Raw genomic sequence first — 22,865 nt, 5'->3', positions numbered from 1 at the left:
CCATCCTTCTTCTTGTTACCGATTGAAACAGGTGAGACTTTAGGTGTTAAAGTGTATGATGTGAATCATAGGAAGAAAAGGGGACCCTTAGAGATAGGTACCTGGGAAGATAATGAATGGCCTCCCCAGCGTATTATAGATTATTATGGGCCAGCCACGTGGGCTGAGGATGGTACCTTTGGTTATAGAACCCCTATTTATATGCTCAACCGCATTATAAGGTTACAGGCGGTGGTTGAGATTATCACCAATGAAACATCACAAGCGCTCAATCTCCTAGTGAAACATAATACCAGGATGAGGACAGCAGTATACCAGAATAGATTAGCCTTGGATTACCTTTTGGCAGTAGAGGGAGGTGTATGTGGGAAGTTTAACCTAAGCAATTGCTGTCTTCAAATAGATGACGAAGGGCAAGCAATAGCTGAGCTTACTAGCCATATGGTTAAACTAGCGCATGTGCCTACTCAGGTATGGAAAGGGTATAATCCAAGTAGTTGGTTTGGTAGCTGGTATGAGTGGTTTGGAGGGCTTAAGGCAGTGGTAGGTGGAGTCCTACTGATTTTACTGTTGTGTCTACTCCTACCGTGTCTTATCCCCTTAGTAGTTAGATCTGTGCAAAGCCTGATAGGAAGTATAGCAGAGAGGAAGGCTGCTGCACAGATAATGGCGATATATAAATATAGGGCTCTAGATCAGGGAGAACCAATGCAAGAAGATGAATGTTGAAGATTCACATCATAAGATAAGTCTGGTCTGGTTCAAGGTAACTTGCGGTGTAAGCAAAACTAAGGTTATGTGATGCCTCAAGTAATTGTAAAATATCAAGAGGCATCAAAGGGGGGAATGTGGTGGAATCTCGGTAAAAATAAATTTAGTAGGCCGAGATTACCACGTGGCATGTGTACGTGCATATGCTGACGTATCGATCAGTTGGTTGCACGAGGCAAGATACGATCAGTAGTGTACGGAGCATGTGCAAGAATACAGGATATAGTATTCCCCCTCCTCCATTGTGCTGGACAAGCCATGCGGTCAAACAGGAAGTTAATTCTTATTTGTGTTGATTGGTCAAGGGAATGTGCGGGTGGAGCTTAATATGGGAGGAGTTATATGCCTATATAAGGAGCCTGCACTATTGTCCGGGGCTCAGATTTTGCTGTATTTTGGTGACGCTAGTCCCTCTGAGTCCCGATCGGTGATCCAATAAAGAATCTCTTCCTTCCTGAAGAAACCTGTGTCCATCTCTCTGTGCTTGGCTTCCGTCAGTTTCTCCGGTATCATCAGTGCGGGCAGCTAGCTGAGCTCCAGGCGGGCTGGCGAGGAAGTCATATTCTGGCTCCCGGCATCACTCTGCGGTGAGCGAGGGAGCAGAGCTCACGAATCAGCGCTCCCTCGCCGCCCGCCTTAGAACTCAGCTAGCCGTCCAACTGCCTGCATTCCTCCCTGCCCTAACAACCTGGCCAGCAGCCCCACTGGACCCCAGGTAAAAAATCAACCCAGCTCTCTTAAAGGTAGGGAGGCTAGATGGATTTAAATTAAAATAAAATAATCTGTGTGTGTGTATCTGTCTGTCAGTGAGTCTGTGTGTGTCTGTGAGTGTGTCTATCAGTAAGTCAGTGGGGCCCCCTACCCATCATACAGACCCCTATCCACCTCACAGTACCCCTACCCACCTCACACAACCCCTACCCACTCACAGTCCCCCTACCCATCATACAGCCCCCCTACCCACCTTACAGAAACCCTACCCACATCAAAGCCCCCCTTCCCACCTCACAGCTCCATACCCACTCAGTCCCCCTACCCATCTTACAGCCCCCTACCTACCATACAGAACCTCTACCCACCTCACAGCCCCCCTACCCACCTTACAGCAGTGACATGAGCACTTAAAGTAAGAGGCATAAGACTTGGGAAAGGAAAGGACATGGGCACTAGAAAAGAGGTGGGGACATGTGGACTTAGGAAAACTTTAAATTAGGGAGATGAGTGGACATGTGGAGATGAGGGTATTTGAAGACTTACGAAAAGGAGAGGACTCTGCAGCGGAGGGGATATGTGAACTTTTTTTGGAGACAGAAGGTTGGCATAAGGACTTGGAAAGAAGAGGGAACATAAGAACTTATAGGACGAATGTGGACTTAGGGAGAAGAGAGAACGTTGGGACTTGGAAAGAGGAGGGGACATGAGGACTTACAGAGAGGAGTGGATATGTGATGAGGAAGGGACCTAAGAAATTTCACTCACACACACACAATTTAACGTTATAAACAACTCACAGTTTACTGCATGAGAATCTACCCGGCGAGTAAAAATGCTACCCCCCAGATTTGTGTGGGCTCCTACGCCCATGGCTTAGGTTTAGTGTAGTGATAAGGTTAGGGTAGGGGCATGGTAAGAATAAGTGTAAGCTTAGAGTTAGGGTTGTATGGTTGGCATAGTGCTGGCGTTAACTACCCAAAAAAAAATCAGGTCCAAGATGTATGAGGCATTTACCAATCAGGACTGATATGTGAACCTATTTTGAATTATTTTTCTTTAGTTGCACTTTATGGGTACAAATTATTATAACCAAAACTGTAATGTAAATGTGTTTTTATTACCATTTTTAACATTGTATTAATACTTAAAGGGTAACTGCAACCACCATGACCACTTCTGCTTTTCTGAAGAGAGATATGGATGGAATTCGTAATTGCACATGGAGAGAAGGGGAACATGGATAAAATTGGTAAGGGGAGTGGGTCATGGAGAGGAGAGGGACGTGGATAAAATTGGTAAGGTTATATGGAGAGGAGGGGGACATAGATAAAATTGGTAAGCAGACAAGGAGGAGGACATGGAGAGAAGATGGATATGGATGGAATTGGTAAGGGCACATGGAGAGGATGGAGACATAGATAAAATTGGTAAGGAGACAAGGAGGAGGACATGGAGAGAAGAGGAATATGGATGGAATTGGTAATGGCACATGGAAAGGAGGGGAACATGGATACAATTGTTAAGGGGAGTGGGACATGGAGAGGAGAGGGACGTGGATAAAATTGGTAAGGGGACAATGAGGAGGACATGAAGGGAAGGGGAATATGGATGGAATTAGCAGGGGGACATGGATGGAAGGGGTAGCAGGACATGGAGGGAAGGAAGGAGAGGCATGTAGCGGAACGCAGTAAGCCTGTCCTGCAAAATGCCTGTGTGACTGTAATTGTTATATTTTTACCTATGTTGAAATTACTATTCGCCTACGTAATATGTGAATTGTATGTCATTCGGTAGTTTCCATCCGTACTATATACTTCTGGAAACTACCGAACGGAGAGACCACTCCGGAGAGAAGTGTGCGAGCAATTAAGGTTCACATTCTCTCCAAGCCGCAAGTTAACCGGCTCATTAACAGTGTGTCTGGGTGGCCGCCATTCGGCATGCGTACACGTGGCGGCGGCCATCTTACGCATGAAAATCTCAGCGGTGTTTTGTCGTCGAGTGTCTGGAACTCAAATCGGACACTCAAACAACCAAACACCGCTGAGACCTCCAGAGCTCCGTAACTGCCGAACGGAGAGAGTTAACGAATCCCCATTCGGTAGTTACAAAGTACCGAATGAGGGAATCACTATCTAGGGGAATTAAAGTATGGATGGCAGTTATAAATGTCTGTTTTAACTGCCGAACGGAGACCGACCGCAGGGCCCATTCTCATGGAACCCTTTTCGGATACCAACTCGTGTGCGGTCGGTCAAACTTCACCTTCCTGTAACTGCCGAACCACTGGTCCGATCTGGGTGAATTTTGGATATTATATTCACCCAGATCAGGGCTACCTAGCGGTACCCTAATATTAAGGATATGTGATGGTTTAGGGGTACATCCAAGTTTGGGGTAAAGCACTGTACAAGTTAAGGGGATTATGACGCTCTCTGAGGGGAGGAGATGTGTGGGAGGTAACAAGCACTGCATTGGTTACTGTCATAATTACTGTAGTTCCCTCCCTTGCATGGGAGCAGGCTTTATAAGAAACCTTGGAATAAACGATTGTCAGTTCTACTCCTGAAACTGTGTGTCGTCCAGTTATTGGGAGTGCTGTGGGGATATTTCTGTAACTTTTTACCTGCTGGAAACTCTGCTGTGGATTTACTAATGACCTGTTCCTGAGCCTTCCTTGGATCTAAAGTGGAGAATAGCTGCGAGAAATCAGCTCTCCGCTACATTGGTTGGCAGCGCTGGGATCCAGACTCACAGAGGAACAAGGATTAATGGAGATTGACCTTTCTACGCTAAAGAGAACCACTTTGAAAGACCTTCTGGAAGCGAAAGGTGTTTCTGCCAGCAGCAAATCCAAAGCAACGCTTATCACCGAAGTAATGGCAGAGTACAGAGCAGAAGAGGTCCAGGCCACGGAACAAAGACCTGAAACAGAACAGGAGGAGTTCCAAAGGCACTTACAATTCAGACTGGCCTTTTATGGGGAAAACCCACCAACAGAGATCATCTCTAAAACAATGACAGAGGTGCAGGAGTTTGTGATGAGAAATAGGAGACCACAAACACCGGAAAGAAGTGCAGCAGGAGCTGTGACACAAGAGGGTAAGCCCAAAATTCCCTATCAAGCTTTTAAAACGTATGTGGAAGCAGAGGAGGATATAGATGCCTTCCTCCAAGACTTTGAGAGACTGTGTACGCTGCATAACATACCAAGGGAAGAGTGGGTACCCATATTAGCAGGACGGCTGTCAGGAAGGGCAGCTGAAGCTTACCGCACTGTGCCTGATATTGAAATTAGGAACTATAACCGGGTAAAAGAAATTATCCTGGCCCGGTATGCAATAACAGCAGAGGCATACCGGAGGCGCTTCAGGGAATTGAAAAAGGCGGACAAAGATTCGCACGCAGAGTGGGCTTGCCGACTAGAAAGGGCAGCTCTTGGGTGGATGCAGTCCAGTAAAGCGCGGTCCATGGAGGACTTGTTACAAATGCTGCTGTTGGAGCAGTTTTATGAGGGGATATCCTCAGAACTACAGGAATGGGTGAGGGATCGCAACCCCACCACCCTCACCGAGGCTGCCAAAAAGGCAGATGATTTTATGGACGCTCGCAGACAGACCAAGGCAGTGAGTACCAAACCTGCCATGCGGCCACTAGGGGGGAATTCCTTCTCTCCTAACCCTCAACCCCCACCAAGACAACTCCCTCCACCAGCACCAGCAGCAGCACAGCAGAGATACCGCACACCTGCTTCTGTGCAATGCCACCGATGCCAGAAGTGGGGACATTTCCAACGAGAGTGTCCACAGTCTAGAGACCGCAACACCTGGATCCGACCAGGGCCTCCACCACCACCACCGAGAGCAGCCGCGCATCACTACCAAGATGAGGTACCACTTCCCTACAGCTCTGCCGTTCCAGTTACGACTGTGGAACAATGGGAAGTGCTGCATGAGGCCAATCCCTTACAAGCACAGGCGGATAATCGACAGCACCATAGGCAGACCGTATATCTCGAAGGGAAGCCTATGCAGGGGCTCAGAGACTCGGGAGCCACCATCACCCTGGTGCAAAGTCATTTGGTTTCGGACAAAGCCAAACTGAATAAGACTGTGGCTGTCAGGGTTGCAGGGGGAGCCGTGTATCGGCTAGACACAGCCCGGGTACATTTGCATTGGGGTGCGGGGTTTGGGAATGTGGAAGTGGGACTAATGCCGCAATTACCTGCTGAGGTGGTCCTAGGGAATGATCTGGGCAAACTCACCTCCGCCTTTGAACCACAAACTACTGAGGAAGCACACCCAGTAGTCACCAGGCAACAGGCCCGCACCCAGCACAACAACAACGCACTGCCGGAGGTCCAGGTAAGAGATTCCTCCCCTTCCCTAGACTGTATGCCGTGGGCCCCTCCTGACGAGTTTGTAGCCGAGGTGATCACTGACCCTACCTTACAAGTATATCGAGACAAGGTCACCTCTATCCAACCTGGGGCGGAGGGGGAAAGATTTGTATGGGACAGGCAGTTATTATACCGGGAAACAAGTAAAGAGATAGCTGGGTCAGAACCCATAACTGCAAGACAGCTCGTGGTACCGCAGAGGTACCGAACCGAATTACTCCGGATAGCGCACGATATTCCGCTATCCGGACATTTGGGGGTCAGCCGTACCAGATATCGGCTGACCCAAAGTTTCTTCTGGCCAGGGATAAGCCAGGAGGTGCGCAGGTATTGTAACACCTGCGATACGTGCCAGAGGGTAGGAAAGAGGGGGGATAAGCGTAAGGCAAAGCTGCACCCCCTACCCATAATTGAGGAACCCTTTCATAGGGTTGCAGTAGACATTGTAGGCCCCTTCCGGAAGCCTAGCCCATCAGGCAAACGGTACATTTTGACCGTAGTGGACTACGCCACTCGCTACCCCGAGGCGGTAGCCTTAACTAATATCCATGCAGAGACGGTGGCTGAGGCGCTGATGCAGATTTTCTCCCGGATGGGGTTACCCAGGGAGATCATCTCGGATCAGGGCACTCAGTTCACGGCAGAGGTCACCCAACAGCTCTGGAAGTTCTGTAAGATTAAGCCCATCATTAGTGCCCCGTACCACCCCCAGACTAATGGGCTCTGCGAACGGTTCAATGGCACCTTAAAACAGATGCTCCGAACCTTCGCAGAGACCCACCGAGACTGGGAAAAATTCCTGCCGCACTTACTGTTTGCTTACAGGGAGGTGCCGCAAGAATCTACGGGATTTTCTCCCTTTGAACTGCTATTCGGGAGGAGAGTAAGGGGACCCCTGGACTTGATTAGAGAACACTGGGAGGGAGACCGTAGCGCTGACGGCACCCCTATTGTACCATATGTGTTGGCCCTCCGAGATCGCCTGGAAGCTCTCACAAAGACGGTAAAGGAAAACCTACAGGCCGCTCAGACGCGTCAACGCACCTGGTACGATAGAGGCGCCAGGGACCGTAGCTTTCAGGTCGGACAGCAAGTTTTAATTTTAAAACCTGTCCGACACGATAAGCTACAGGCCGCCTGGCAAGGCCCTTATAAGGTGGTAGAGCAACGGTGTGACACCACGTATATAATTGGCCACTGCGCAGGGAATGGGGGGCGACGCATGATCCATGTGAACATGCTGAAGCCTTACCAAGAGCGATCAGAGGAGGTGACAGCTATCTGCGCCCCCACCTCTGAAGAAGGCGACAGCCTACCCCTCCCCGATCTGTTAGAGGACGGACAGATGGCTGGGGATTTAGGAGCAGTTGTACTGGGGGATCGGTTAAGCCCACAGGAGCGTATCGAGGTACAACAACTACTGCAAGAAAAGCAGGAGACCTTTTCTAATGTACCTGGATACACCCCTCTGGCTACCCACCGAGTAGAAACCCCTGGCCAACTTCCCATGCGCCAGACTCCGTACCGCATCCCTGAAGCGGTACGGGAGAATATGCGCAAGGAAATTGAAGAGATGATTCAGTTAGGAGTCATTGAGCCCTCCGATAGCCCCTGGGCCTCTCCAGTAGTCCTCGTACCAAAGCGGGACGGCACGACCCGTTTTTGCGTGGACTACAGGAGATTGAATGAGAAAACCGTATCCGACGCATACCCGATGCCTAGGATAGATGAGTTACTAGACCGGATGGCCAGGGGTCAATACCTTACCACTATTGATTTGTGTAAAGGGTATTGGCAGATTCCCTTGGCCCCGGACGCCATCCCTAAGTCCGCCTTTGTCACCCCATTCGGCTTGTACCAATTTAAGGTCATGCCGTTTGGGATGAAAAACGCGCCGGCTACCTTCCAACGGATGGTGGACCGCCTCCTAGATGGGTTCCAAGACTATACCTGCGCGTATCTCGATGATATTGCCATATTTAGCGATACCTGGCAGGAACACTTGGCCCATATAGGAGCGGTTCTAGACAGGATCAGGGAAGCTGGCTTGACCTTAAAACCAGCGAAATGTAGCATTGGGATGGCTGAGGTACAGTACCTGGGCCACAGAGTGGGCTGTGGTAAACAAAAACCGGAACCAGCCAAAGTAGAGGCAGTAGCACAGTGGCCTACCCCGAAAACTAAAACCCAGGTATTAGCCTTCCTAGGGACAGCAGGGTATTACCGGAAGTTTGTGCCCAATTATAGTGCCCTGGCCAAACCCCTCACTGACCTGACCCGTAAAAACCTTCCTCGCCAAGTAACCTGGACCCCGGAGTGTGAGCAGGCATTCCAACACTTGAAAGATGCACTTGTTAATGCCCCTGTCTTGGCCGCTCCCAATCCAACTAAACGTTTTCTTGTTCACACAGACGCTTCTATGTTTGGATTGGGGGCAGTACTGAGCCAAGTCGGGGCCGATGGCGGAGAACACCCCGTGGCTTACATCAGTCGCAAACTTTTACCTCGGGAAGTAAGCTACGCCGCCATCGAGAAGGAATGCCTGGCTGTGGTGTGGGCCTTGAAGAAATTACAACCCTATTTGTATGGACAGGCTTTTTCTTTGCTCACGGATCACAACCCGTTGGTCTGGCTGAACCGGGTGGCTGGGGACAATGCCAGGCTGCTGCGCTGGAGTTTGGCGCTGCAGCCTTTTGACTTTAACATTCAATACCGCCCGGGTAAGCAAAATGGGAACGCCGACGGGTTGTCACGACAAACTGATCTGGAGAAATAATCCGTGAGCACCCCGGTCATCCCCAAGCCGATCCGTGTGGGATCAGACTGTGTATGCCGGCTTGTGGGCAAGGGGGAGCAGTGTAGCGGAACGCAGTAAGCCTGTCCTGCAAAATGCCTGTGTGACTGTAATTGTTATATTTTTACCTATGTTGAAATTACTATTCGCCTACGTAATATGTGAATTGTATGTCATTCGGTAGTTTCCATCCGTACTATATACTTCTGGAAACTACCGAACGGAGAGACCACTCCGGAGAGAAGTGTGCCAGCAATTAAGGTTCACATTCTCTCCAAGCCGCAAGTTAACCGGCTCATTAACAGTGTGTCTGGGTGGCCGCCATTCGGCATGCGTACACGTGGCGGCGGCCATCTTACGCATGAAAATCTCAGCGGTGTTTTGTCGTCGAGTGTCTGGAACTCAAATCGGACACTCAAACAACCAAACACCGCTGAGACCTCCAGAGCTCCGTAACTGCCGAACGGAGAGAGTTAACGAATCCCCATTCGGTAGTTACAAAGTACCGAATGAGGGAATCACTATCTAGGGGAATTAAAGTATGGATGGCAGTTATAAATGTCTGTTTTAACTGCCGAACGGAGACCGACCGCAGGGCCCATTCTCATGGAACCCTTTTCGGATACCAACTCGTGTGCGGTCGGTCAAACTTCACCTTCCTGTAACTGCCGAACCACTGGTCCGATCTGGGTGAATTTTGGATATTATATTCACCCAGATCAGGGCTACCTAGCGGTACCCTAATATTAAGGATATGTGATGGTTTAGGGGTACATCCAAGTTTGGGGTAAAGCACTGTACAAGTTAAGGGGATTATGACGCTCTCTGAGGGGAGGAGATGTGTGGGAGGTAACAAGCACTGCATTGGTTACTGTCATAATTACTGTAGTTCCCTCCCTTGCATGGGAGCAGGCTTTATAAGAAACCTTGGAATAAACGATTGTCAGTTCTACTCCTGAAACTGTGTGTCGTCCAGTTATTGGGAGTGCTGTGGGGATATTTCTGTAACTTTTTACCTGCTGGAAACTCTGCTGTGGATTTACTAATGACCTGTTCCTGAGCCTTCCTTGGATCTAAAGTGGAGAATAGCTGCGAGAAATCAGCTCTCCGCTACAAGGCATGTGTAGGGGGACATGGAGGGGAGGGGGGCATGGATACAATTAGAAAGGGGTTATGCAGGGGAGGGGGACATGGAGAGGAGGGGGACATGGGTAAAATTGGTAAGGGGACAAGGAGAGAAGGCGGTTATGGATGGAATTGGTAAGGGGACATGGAGAGGAGGGGGACATTGATAGAAGGGGTAGTAGAACATGGAGGGAAGGAGGGCGAGATGTGTAGGGGGACAAGGAGGGGAGGGGGAAATAGATAAAATTGGTAAGGAGACAAGGTAGAGGAGAAAGGGGGATATGGATGGAGAAAGGGGGATATGGATGTGAGTAGAGTTAAGTTCCTGCTAACATCACTAACCCCAGATATTAATAGACACCTGGGGCTCCTCTTAATCTGTTTAACGTTACGGGGAGTTGCCTCCAGTGCTGCAGTGCTATGTAAATGCCTACAAAGAGATTGCAATGTCAGAAGGGTTAATCCCTCACAACATTGATGCCAGGTATCAATGGATAACTTTGGCTCCTGTCCGTAAGCCTGGATCATTTGTAGTGGCCCCAGATTGACTGATGAACTCTGTGCAGCACTAAGTTTTTTTCTGTGCTGCAGGCTCCTCAGGAGAGAACCTTCAGGGTCTGAATAGTAAGTGTAATTATGAAAATAGCCATAAGATGGTGGCAACACACCACTAGTAATAGTAAAACCCATTTCTACTATCAGAATTGATCTTAGCAGTCGGTTAGTTTAGGATTAGGGTCAGTAGTAAGAATAGAGTTATGGTAGGGTTTGTGACTGTAGTTCCCTTTCTCTGGAAGCATATGTCTGGCACTTCATGTTGGTCCCCAGATGGGTCTTTTGTTTAAGTCACCTGTTGCCCAATATAGGAGCAGAGTGTGTATTGTAATGTTGCTTGGGGAATATCTTTTGTAATCTCCTCTCTGGTTGTGGGGCCTGTGCACTAACTAAAAGTCAAGGCTCTGTGATTTGCATATTCAGGTAGATTTGCATATTATGGTTTATGCAGGCAGGGGACATAATTCTTGTTAGTCGTTAGTCTTCCTTACCTATTTATAAGTATTGTATTACGTTATAGGAGTGCCTGTATGGTTCCCTATATGATTTTGTTATATGTATGAGTGTGTCGCCATAATTGTAATGTAATGTGGATAGAGACTAGTCCTGAGTGTAACTAAAGAACTGTGTGCTACTGCCATTGGGAACTATGTGCCTTGCGTGGTTGTTCGGTGATTCCAGTAGCAGAGTTTTCAGACCTGCTTGCCACACGATTTATGTTATTAGGGCTATGACTTCTGTGGCCCCAGATTATTATGGGAACTGGGACCTGTTCTGAAATATCTGATTTAAAAAGGCCTATAAGGAAGCTACCCGATACTGTTCACCAGCATTACCAATGGAATGAGGATTAAATGGATGCTGCAACCCTAGCTTTAGCTGCTGGCTTTAATCCCATTCTCGGTAATGGTCTTCACTGGTAGACCTTCATCCCCGGTGGTGTTTTGTCACAAGGATTATAATTAGTTTTAGTTGGAAGAGTAGGGTAGGATTACAGTTAGGGTAGCGCTAGGGTTAGCTGTAGGTATAATGTAGGTATAATGTAGGTAACACTGCTTTAGGGTAAAATATAGTGTTGGGTTGAGGTTAAGGTTAAGATTAGGATAGGCATACATTTAAAATTATTGTAAGTGTTGGGTAAAAGGTATGGCTTGTAAAGAACGAATGTGAGGTTTGGTATAGCATTAACTATCAGCATTAACTATCAAAAATGGGTTTAGATCCTAAACATATTTGGCATTTAAAAACAAGAACTGATATACGAATGTATTTTGAGTTCTGTTTAAATAGTTGCACTAGATGTGTAAAAATGATTATAAGCAAAAATGTAATAATATAGGTATTTTTTCAACTTTTTTTATTTTCACATTAGTAATTTGAATTATAGGTAAAAAAAAAAGGGAGGAGGCTACAGGTATACATCCAGCATAGAAATACATTTCCTCTAAACATCAACATCCATGACAATGTAATGATATCCCATATGGGCAGCCTGTCGACTTTGGTGTGACTACTGTAATTAGGCCATGTCGCCTGAGCTCTTTATAGAAACAGAGGCATATGGTTCTCAGTCGAAAGGATCAGGTATAAGGCTGGTGTGAGGGTATGAGCCTCTTAAGTATGCGCTTGTGTCTCTAAATTAATATACCTTGATGTGCCCATTCTGGTTCTACATGTGATTCTGTGGATGTGGCGGGAATTTCTCAGTCTCTCTATGTTGCTTCTAATCAGTGTTGTCAAGATTTCTGCATATAGCTGGCAGGGAATGAGATCAGGGTGGGGAAGAAAGTACGGGATCCAAAACCTTCTGTTATGTTCTAGCTCGGACTACCTCTCCAGTGAGATGGTATAGTAATAGGATTTTGCTAGAGGGCATTACTCCCTCCTATCTGGTACTTGGGAAGATTAGTCAAGTCCCATTGGCCATATGGGATGGTGGTTCTGGAGGGGGGACAAGGTATAGTCAACTTTGATAGGGTGCTAAATAATAAAGTACTAGGTATGTAACTTTAGAATAACTTTATAATAAAATAATAATCACAAAACAGAAAAGTGCTGGTGCGCATACATATGTATAGAACCCCTCAAGTGTTGAGAAGTATTTACAAACAGATACAGTGCAAGCAAGTGTGATCCCTTATAGGGTGTCTACAAGCCCAGGTGTATATGTGGGTATACTTATAGCCCGTTACACTGTACAATTGATATCTGTAGTTAAGGAGACAAAAGTAGGGGGGAGGGAACAGAGAAGGCACTCCTAGTGCAATACAATTATTACAATTTAAACTAAGATAAACTGTCTCTTTAAGAATGCAACTCACAAATGTAGAGTGGTATGAGCCCCACTCTAAGCTATCTCGCCCAGGGAGGATCAGCCCCTTTGGTAAGTGGGATCTGATAAATGCTGATAACATTTTGAAATTTTAAAAGACAGAAAAACTGAGACTGATGATTTTTTTAGACAGGGAACCGAGGAGGGAGGATTTTCCAATGAAAAGAACAAGGAGAATCAGTTTCGGGGATGCAGAGGAGGAAGAAAAAAGAAAGGAAAAAGGATACAATCAGTGACCCCTATTGGGATTCACAATATCTCCACATATCCCCTTAAGGAAAATGAAATTAAAGTCCTGAATAAAGGACTAAAATTTGCACCCTCAAGGAATTTTAATACTTTCCCGGCATATGTGGATCTAATGAAATATAGTAGGAGATTATGTATTCATTTTTTTTTTTTAATAAACAAATTAATATGGTAGAAGAGTTATAGAAAAATGATAATTTTAAACACACATCTTTTCCGAACAAATCCAATTTTTAACAATGCAGAAAAGTGGCCAAAATGGAGTATAACAATGTTAGGGAACATTGGGAATCCAATTTTTATCCTAATTATTTAAAGCATGGCAGTATAGAGGCATTCGATAAAGCGGTTTTTAACGATTTTAAGAAACTGGGGAACAGACGGATACAATATAACCTCACTTCTGAAGAAAGGTTAGCCTTAAAAGGCAGGGCTGCCATCAGAAATTTTGGGGCCCCTGACAAAGCACAAGGTCTGCCCCCCCCCCCCCCCCGACCCCTCCCTCCCGGGCCCGCCCACGCCCTACCTAGTCCGCTGACAATGATGCGGGACTGAATGTGGTGTGTATAGTGTAAGTGAATTAGAATGTGTGTAATGGATGTAGTGTTTGTGTGTATTAGATACTGTTTGTGCAGTGAATGCAGAGTGTGTTTGTGTAGCGGATGCAGTGTGTATAGTGAACGCAGAGTGTGTTTGAGTAGTGGATGTAGTGTGTGTACAGTGATGTAGTGTGTGTTTGTGTAGTGGATGTAGTGTTTGTATGTACTAGATGAAATGTGTTTAGTGGATGCAGTGTCTGTAGTGGATGTAGTGTGTGTATTAGACGCAGTGTCTGTGTATAGTGAATGCAGAGTGTTTTAATTTGTGGTGGATGTAGTGTGTGTACTGTGAATACAGGATGTTTGTGTAGTGGATGCTGTGTGTACAGTTAATGCAGAGTGTGTGTCAGTATAGTGAATCCAGAGTGTGTGCATAGTTTAGTGAATACAGAGTGTGTGTTAGTGTGTAATGAATGCAGAGTGCATGTTAGTGTGTAGTGAATGCAGAGTGTGTCAGTGTAATGAATGTAGTGTGTGTTAGTGCAGTGAATGCAGAGTGTGTGTAAATGTGTAGTGAATGCAGAGAGTGTGTTAATGTGTAGTGAATGCAGAGAGTGTGTTAATGTGTAGTGAATGCAGATAGTGTGTTAATGTCTAGTGAATGCAGAGAGTGTGTTAATGTCTAGTGAATGCAGAGAGTGTGTTAGTGTGTAGCGGATGCAGAGTGTGTGATAGTGTAGTGAATGCAGTGTGTTAATGTGTAGAGAATACAGATGATGTGTTAGTGTGTAGCGGAAGCATAGTGTGTGTTAGTGTAGTGAATGCAGAGTGTTAATGTGTAGTGAATGCAGAGAGTGTTTGAGTAGTGGATGTAGTGTGTGTACAGTGATGTAGTGTGTGTTTGTGTAGTGGATGTAGTGTTTGTATGTACTAGATGAAATGTGTTTAGTGGATGTAGTGTGTGTATTAGACACAGTGTCTGTGTATAGTGAATGCAGAGTGTTTCAATTTGTGGTGGATGTAGTGTGTGTACTGTGAATACAGGATGTTTGTGTAGTGGATGCTGTGTGTACAGTTGATGCAGAGTGTATGTTAGTGTAGTGAATGCAGAGTGTATGTTAGTGTAGTGAATGCAGAGTGTGTGTTAGTATAGTGAATGCAGAGTGTGTGCATAGTTTAGTGAATGCAGAGTGTGTGTTAGCGTGTAGCGGATGCAGAGTGTGTGTTAGTGTAGTGAATGCAGAGAGTGTGTTAGTGTGTAGTGAATGCAGAGTGTGTGTTAGTGTAGTGAATGCAGAGTGTGTTAATGTGTAGCGAATGCAGAGTGTGTGTCAGTATAGTGGATGTGGTGAGTGTGTTAGTGTGTAGTGTATGCAGAGTGCATGTTGTATTAGTGAATGCAGTGTGTGTGTTAGTGTATGCAGTGTGTGTTGTGTTAGTGTATGCAGTGTGTGTTGTGTTAGTGTATGCAGTGTGTGTGTGTGTGTGTTAGTGTATGCAGTGTGTGTGTGTGTTAGTGTATGCAGTGTGTGTTAGTGTATGCAGTGTGTTTTGTATTAGTGTATGCAGTGTGTGTTGTATTAGTGTATGCAGTGTGTGTTGTATTAGTGTATGCAGTGTGTGTTGTGTCAGTGTATGCAGAGTGTGTGTTGTGTTAGTGTATGCAGAGTGTGTGTTGTGTTAGTGTATGCAGTGGGTGTTGTGTTAGTGTATGCAGTGTGTGTTGTGTCAGTGTATGCAGTGTGTGTGTTGTGTCAGTGTATGTAGTGTGTGTGTGTGTGTTGTGTCAGTGTATGCAGTGTGTTTGTTGTGTTAGTGTGTGTGTGTTATGTCAGTGTATGTTGTCAGTGTATGCAGTGTGTGTGTTGTGTTAGTGTGTGTGTTGTGTCAGTGTGTGTTGTGTCAGTGTGTATGTAGTGTGTGTGTGTTGTGTCAGTGTATGTTGTGTCAGTGTGTATGTAGTGTGTGTGTGTTGTGTCAGCGTATGTAGTGTGTGTGTTGTGTCAGTGTGTGTTGTGTCAGTGTGTGTTGTCAGTGTATGTAGTGTGTGTGTGTTGTGTCAGTGTGTGTTGTGTCAGTGTATGTAGTGTGTGTGTGTGTTGTGTCAGTGTATGTAGTGTGTGTGTGTGTTGTGTCAGTGTATGTAGTGTGTGTTGTGTCAGTGTGTGTTGTGTCAGTGTGTGTTGTGTCAGTGTGTGTTGTGTCAGTGTGTGTTGTGTCAGTGTGTGTTGTGTCAGTGTATGTAGTGTGTGTGTTGTGTCAGTGTGTGTTGTGTATGTAGTGTGTGTTGTGTCAGTGTGTGTTGTGTCAGTGTGTGTGTTGTGTCAGTGTGTGTTGTGTCAGTGTGTGTTGTGTCAGTGTATGCATTGTGTCAGTGTGTGTTGTGTCAGTGTGTGTTGTGTCAGTGTGTGTTGTGTCAGTGTGTGTTGTGTCAGTGTGTGTTGTGTCAGTGTGTGTTGTGTGTTGTGTCAGTGTATGTAGTGTGTGTGTTGTGTCAGTGTATGTTGTGTGAGTGTATGTAGTGTGTGTGTGTGTGTAAATGTGCAATCTGGGGGAGGGGGAGGAAGGGGCATTTTAACATAATAATAAAAAAAAAAAAAATTACAATTGTTGCTCCCCCCTCCCTGCTTACCTGTGTCCAGGGAGGGGGGAGATTCCATCCCTGGTGGTCCGGTGGGGGGCCCCCTGGCTTCCCTGTTACCGCAGAGGGGGCCCAGGCAGCACACAGCCTTTTCTCTCCTCTGTTCCAATAACTCTCGCGAGACCCGCGGAGCGTTGCCATGGCAACCGGGTCTCGCGAGAGTTATTAGCAGAGAGGAGAAGAGGAGAACAGGAAGTGTGCTGCCTGGGCCCCCTCTGCGGTAACAGGGAGCCGGGGGCCCGGGGCTGCACACATAGATCGCGATATTCGCTATCTATGTGTGCAGAGAGGGAAAGTGGGGCCCAGGACTGCCAGAGCAGTCCGGGCCCCCCAGGGCCACCGGGCCCGTGACAACCGTCATGGTTGTCACCCCCTGATGGCGGCCCTGTTAAAAGGACTCAGAGAAAATGATCAGATTTTCATCAAACCCGCTGATAAGGGCGGTAGTTTGGTGATAATGGATTCTGGGAAGTACGTGACAGAATGTATGAGACAATTGGGGGATACTGAGGTCTATAGGAAAATGGATGGAGACCTACTGGGGAATATGAAAAAATCATTGACAAGACTCCTAGATAGGGGGAAAATAAAAGGGATTCTGACTTGTAAAGAGTATGATTTTTTAAAATGTAAAAACCCCTAGAACTCAGTTTTTTATGTCCTTCCTAAGGTTCATAAGGATTTATTGAATCCCCCAGGGAGACCCATAGTCTCCGGGATTGGGTCTCTATCCAATAATTTGTCTAAATATATAGATTCCTTCCTACAACCTTTGGTTAATAACACTAGTTCCTTTCTGAAGGACACTACAGATGTCCTGAGGATGCTTAAGGATTTCGTATGGAAGGAGGGGTATGCCCTTGTGACTTGTGATGTCACCTCCCTATACACCTGCATACCACATGAGAAGGGGTGTGCGGCTGTTGAGTTCTTCTTAGGATTGGATCAAACATTGGATCGGAAACAAATTGATTTCCTGACTGACTGTATCAGATGGACTCTGGAGAATAATTATTTTCGGTTCAACTCAGAATTTTATCTACAACTTAGAGGGATTGCGATGGGCAGTACCTATGTGCCCAGTTATGCCAATTTATTTATAGCCCACTGGGAAAGTATTTTCATATATGGGCAGCATGACTGGAGCGCACGGGTACTTGCCTATCGCAGATATATAGATTATATGATTTCTATCTGGGACGGACCAGAGAAAGAGTTTAAGAATTTTTAAAATTTTATGAATCATAATAAATGGGGTATTCAACTTACCGACAATTTTAGTACAGAGTCCATCGATTTTCTAAACCTGAAGATACAAGTAGAGGGAGGAGTCCTTAAGACAGAAACCTTCTTTAAGAAGGTGGACGTCAATGGGTATGTGACCTATAGTAGTGGACACTATTCCCCTTGGCTGAATAATATACCTAAAGGCCAACTCCTCAGACTAAGGCGAAACTGTACTGAGGAAAGTAGGTTTCAGGAACAAGCCCAAGACCTCAGATAAATTCAGAGAGAAAGAATACCCAGAGGAAATCTTGGACAGAGCCCTAGAAGAAGTGAAAGGGATAACACAGGTGGAATTAATACAAGGAAAGGAAGAGGATGGGATTTTAGACGGTTTTAAGGATGTTTTAGTTTTCGATTTTAACAACCAACATAGAACTATAAAACATATAATTAGAAAATACTGGCCAATATTAAAGGCAGATAAGGATTTGGGGGATGTACTACCATCCGAACCCAGGGTCACTTTTCGGGGTGCCCCCAACCTTAGGAATTCTCTAGTCCACAGCTTTTATAAAGACAAACCTAAGAAGTCACTTGGCACCTTCTTGGGACAAACAAAAGGTTTTTTTAAATGTAGGATGTGTTATGCTTGTAAGACGCTAAATAGGACGAGTAACAAAGTTGAAATGACATTTAAATCGGAAAGGACGAAAAAAAAAATATTATAAGGGAGCATGTCACACTAATAATATAATTTATCTTCTAAAATGCCCCTGCAACTTGCAGTATGTGGGGAGGACCACACGTCCTCTCCACATTAGAATCAGGGAGCACATGTATAATATTAGAAAAGGTCTGAACTGTCATAGCGTCTCTGAGCATTTTAAACACAGACACAATCAGGACCCCACTGGCCTGGAATTCATTGGGATCAAACGGGTGCCCAGGGATTGGAGTGGGGGGTGATTTTATTCGCAAGATCGGACAGGAGGAGATGCGTTGGATCTTCCTTTTAGACACCCTAATCCCATCCGGTCTTAATAAAGATTTTGAATTATGTAATTTTCTATAACCCCCTTTTTTTTCTCTCTTTTGGGAATTTAATTATTATTATTTTTTTTTTGTATTTTTGATATATGTAATTTTTAGTATTCTTAGTATTTTTATAGATGCTTTTTTCACTATTTTTTTACTTTTGACATTTTATCTAGTCTTTTTTGTATACCTCCTATCCACCCCTAATACACCTGTGGTATCTTAATCGAGGTTTCTGTATATTCATATCTTCGGTAAACGATGTATAGATTTTTTAAGACTGTGTTATTATCTGTATAGGCACCTTTTTATATATTTTTAAATTTATGTGCTCGTAGATACCATTAAACGGATGTTCTTGCCATTGTAAGGTTAATATCATATTAAGATTTAAGTTAGACGATTTTCCCTTTTTCCCTGCACATGTTTAATGTGATTATTTGGGTATTTAACAAATTAATGAAAATTATGTGTACACGCAAGTCATATCTAAATCTGTATGCATGATGATCCTTTTATATTGGATATTGAAATTTTTAAATGCTTTTTTTTTTTTTTAAACAGATTGTGAATAAATGTTTTATTTGGATTTTAAGTAATTAGGGACAATGTGTGCAACTTTGGAGAGCTACAAGCCGATTGGATCATGGCTTTGGGACTCCTAAATAAAAGAGGATCTCCAGTGGGAGGAGATATTGCTCGTTTGAGAAAGTCCCAAGAGGCGGGACGAAACGCGTCACGTGACCTGTTGATCAGGATACAAGGATGTGAACTGAATACACACACCAGCCAGAAGGACCGGCCCCAGAAGGAGAGAGATTACACTGAACTGTTATTAAACTATAAAACTCCCCATGGTGTGGTGAGCTGCAGCTGGACTGTGCTTTTTACTATTTGACTATCAGTTGTTTTTATTTTTAATAAATGTTTTTTGCCTGACACTGGAGTCGCAGGAGAATTTATCAGATCCTACGTACCCAAGGGGCTGATCCTCCCTGGGTGAGATAGCTTAGAGTGGGGCTCATACCACTCTACATTTGTGAGTTGCATTTTTAAAGAGACAGTTTATCTTAGTTTAAATTTGTATAATTGTTTTGCACTAGGAGTGCCTTCTCTGTTCCCTCCCCCCCTACTTTTGTCTCCTTAACTACAGATATCAATTGTACAGTGTAACGGGCTATAAGTATACACACATATACACCTGGGCTTGTAGACACCCTATAAGGGATCACACTTGCTTGCTCTGTATCATCTGTTTGTAAATACTTCTCAACACTTGAGGGGTTCTATACATATGTATGCGCACCAGCACTTTTCTGTTTTGTGATTGTTTCTGTACCTTACTACCTGGGTATATTGTGGGTGCTGCAAACCTATTTATATTTTATCTTAATTTTTTGCGCCAACGTATCTACTGCACATTTGTTCAATAAAATAATAATAATAATATCCCGAGTATGTGAATATGTTTAGTATCGGTCACCTACCCATAGCAATTACTACATCTCTTTAGTTGACCTTCTGCCACTGAGGTTACCAGGTTCTCTAGTCGAGTGGCATATTTCTTGCACAGGTGCTGTGGCTACATCTACTGGAGATATGGCTGCTGTCACCCACCTTAAGTTATGTGGTTCGTTGTTGAACGAGGTAGGGTTATTTCAACTTTTTTTTTAACTTTATTTGCATGTAATGTTGTTTTAGGTATAATTATGGAATGTTAAAGGAAAGCCCTTTCTGTCCTTTAAAAAAATTAGATATAATATAAATTATATTAAATATGTATGGGGGCACTGGAAGAGAACCCCTTGAATGACAGTGGAACAAACCTGCATCTCAATTTTAAGGTTTTGTTTTGGTTCAAAATGTGGACAATAGTCTTATTTTGTAAGGGTTTAAAATGAAACATCAAAAAACTTTTTTCCCCATACTTTACTTTTTCTTATACCTCTGAGATCTCTCTTCCATTTGGTTAAGCAAGCACTATTGAACACACAATAAATGTCAACTGGTAAAACACTGGACACATACAATAATGATGGTGAAGATTGTGCTTCTCTTGGTATTAGTGCACTCTGTCAATTCCAGTTTAAATATTCCAAGCACCATAAGCACTACAGTACACTGTACATTTTGACTACTAACATTGTGGAGTGCGCCATTGCACTCCTTACCCATAATTATTACAGCATGCTGTGTAATCCTTTAAAATGGACAAAAACAGGTGAAGGATCTGAGCCCTGTGACTAGCTGCAAGAAACTCAACATCTTAAGAGTATATGTTTTAATCTAATAAACGGTTTTAATATGATTAAATAAGTAAAGAACCACCTTAGAGTGTCCCTTTAACCATATTTTATTTAGGCTAATTTAGCAACAACAACCTGATTCTACAAAACAACACAAAATAATATGGTAACAGGAATAACAAGACATAAATACAAATAGCAGGTTACACTACAGATGTTCTTTCCATTTGTTAGACATTTATGAGTAATGAATAAAAATGCTGGATACTCCGTTCAGGAAGATACAGAAAAAGACATCAACCATATTCACATTTTTATTATTATTGAGTGAATCTTTATTTATGGAGTGGTGTTAAGTTTTATTATGGCTATAACTGCTGGAAATAAAGTCTGAAAGGATGAATAGTAAGTAATGATTTTTTTCAGCTTATTTCAGAAATTTTAAATTAGATTTTTATACGTACGTTTATTCCTGAATGTTGTTTATGTGCAAGCAAAGTAAAGTTATGCTGTATATACAGATTAATGAACAGAGCCAGTGTTGGGTCTATAAAGCCTACTGAAATTCCCATTGCCTTTGTCCAGCAGTCAAGTGAGCATAAAACATAGTTCTTGTCACAAGGAAGCTGGTAGGTTGAAGCGGGTATATTGTAGCTTTTTTAATAGCCTCATTTTGGCAAGGGCAGCACCAAAGGTTAATGTAAGGTAAATAATACCTAACCCTAATGTTTCTTATGCTTATCCAAATCCTTAACGTGTAATCCTAACTCTAATCCCCAATCCTAAAGCATCTATGTCTTATCCCTAACTGTAATTTCTGATCCTAACTAATATTGAGCTAATATCCCAGACAAGAAAGTCGTGGGTGTGCTAAACAGTATGGAATCAATATGTATACTGTATATATCAATAGAGTGGTAAACTAATAACTCTGCAACTGAAAGGAGAATCCAGATTAGTGTCTCCAGGCACCTTATAGTTCATTTCAGCCAAATAAAATGAAGTGTTTAGGTGAATATCCCCAGGCACCTAGTCAGTTGGGGCACCTGAATGGAATACGCTGTCCAAATATATAGCAAGCACATCGCAATTTGCTTAAACCGAACAGGATAAAAAGCCTCGAGTCTGAGTAATAAATCAGTAAAGTGCAAAGTGCAAGACTTGCAAACCCTGTATTCCTTATGGCTGAGTAAAAGCTCTGTCTCTGTGCTGCATCCCAATAAATTGTTTTTGCAATGCATGCTTCCTCAGATCAGTGTACCACAATGAAGCCGCGTACAAGAGAATAGCAAAGCCTTTTCCACGAGGGAGACACTTTGCTAACTGATCGGGTGGAGGATAAATATATATAGGAATATATATATATAGGATTGATTCCATATTAAACCATATGTGATAAGAACAAAAAAGTACATCAAGACATATCACAACTTACAGAGCCACACGTAGCATACATGATAAAAACAAAAACACAATAAAATATGTAATTCCCACCATCTTTTTTATCAATAAAACATAATATTACCACACAGATCTTTTCAATAAAACAATATAGGGAAAATATAGTCATATCTGGTTGCATATAGCAATGGACCACATAATTACGCGTAATTATGCACATAAAAAGAGGGGGAAGGGGGGAAGAACAACATTTCAAGGAAAAAAAAGTAATGAAGGAGGGGGAGGGGGGTTTCATTAAAAAAATTTAATTACATAAATAATCAGATCCAAACACCATCCTGGCCAATCAGTATTTCTTCATAGAGATGCATTGAATCCATACATCTCCATAGGGAAAGCTCAGCTTCTCCATGCAGAGTGTGAAGTCGCTGAATGTCGGTGCAGCACCGACCCAGGAAGCACCTCTACTGGCCATCTGATGAGTGCTAACTAGAGGTTTCCCTAGGCAGCAATGTAAGCACTGTCATTTCTCTGAAAAGGCAGTGCTTACAGTAGAATGCTTGCAGGGGCAGGCTATACACACAAGACCAACTACAATAATCTGTAATTGTTCTGGTAATTATAGTGTCCCTTTAAAGTAAAAATAGATCTACTGTTTACTCAGAAAATAACTATTTAGAAATGTGACATCATAGTTCCTAAGGTAAACAACACTATGACTGACTTTGCCTCTGTGTAAATTCTAGTTTTTTTGTCCTGTCTATCACACTTCTGTTTTAAAGCATGAACTTTTGTTCCAAATGCTATGAAGCACAGACCACCATGTGCTTTATCAAA

The 22,865-nt window shown here is 43.9% G+C and overlaps 1 protein-coding gene across 1 annotated transcript in view; it reads right to left on the bottom strand.

Annotated features, from left to right (window-relative positions):
* VPS41 (VPS41 subunit of HOPS complex) overlaps window positions 1-22,865 on the bottom strand; it is a 312,102-nt gene that overhangs the window by 151,049 nt on the left and 138,188 nt on the right. The window lies entirely within an intron of this gene.

Source organism: Pelobates fuscus, chromosome 4 (genome assembly GCF_036172605.1).
Source record: "Pelobates fuscus isolate aPelFus1 chromosome 4, aPelFus1.pri, whole genome shotgun sequence".
NCBI classification, from domain to species: Eukaryota; Metazoa; Chordata; class Amphibia; order Anura; family Pelobatidae; genus Pelobates; species Pelobates fuscus.
Note: the sequence above shows the minus strand (reverse complement) of the source record. Positions and strands in the feature narration are given on the sequence as shown.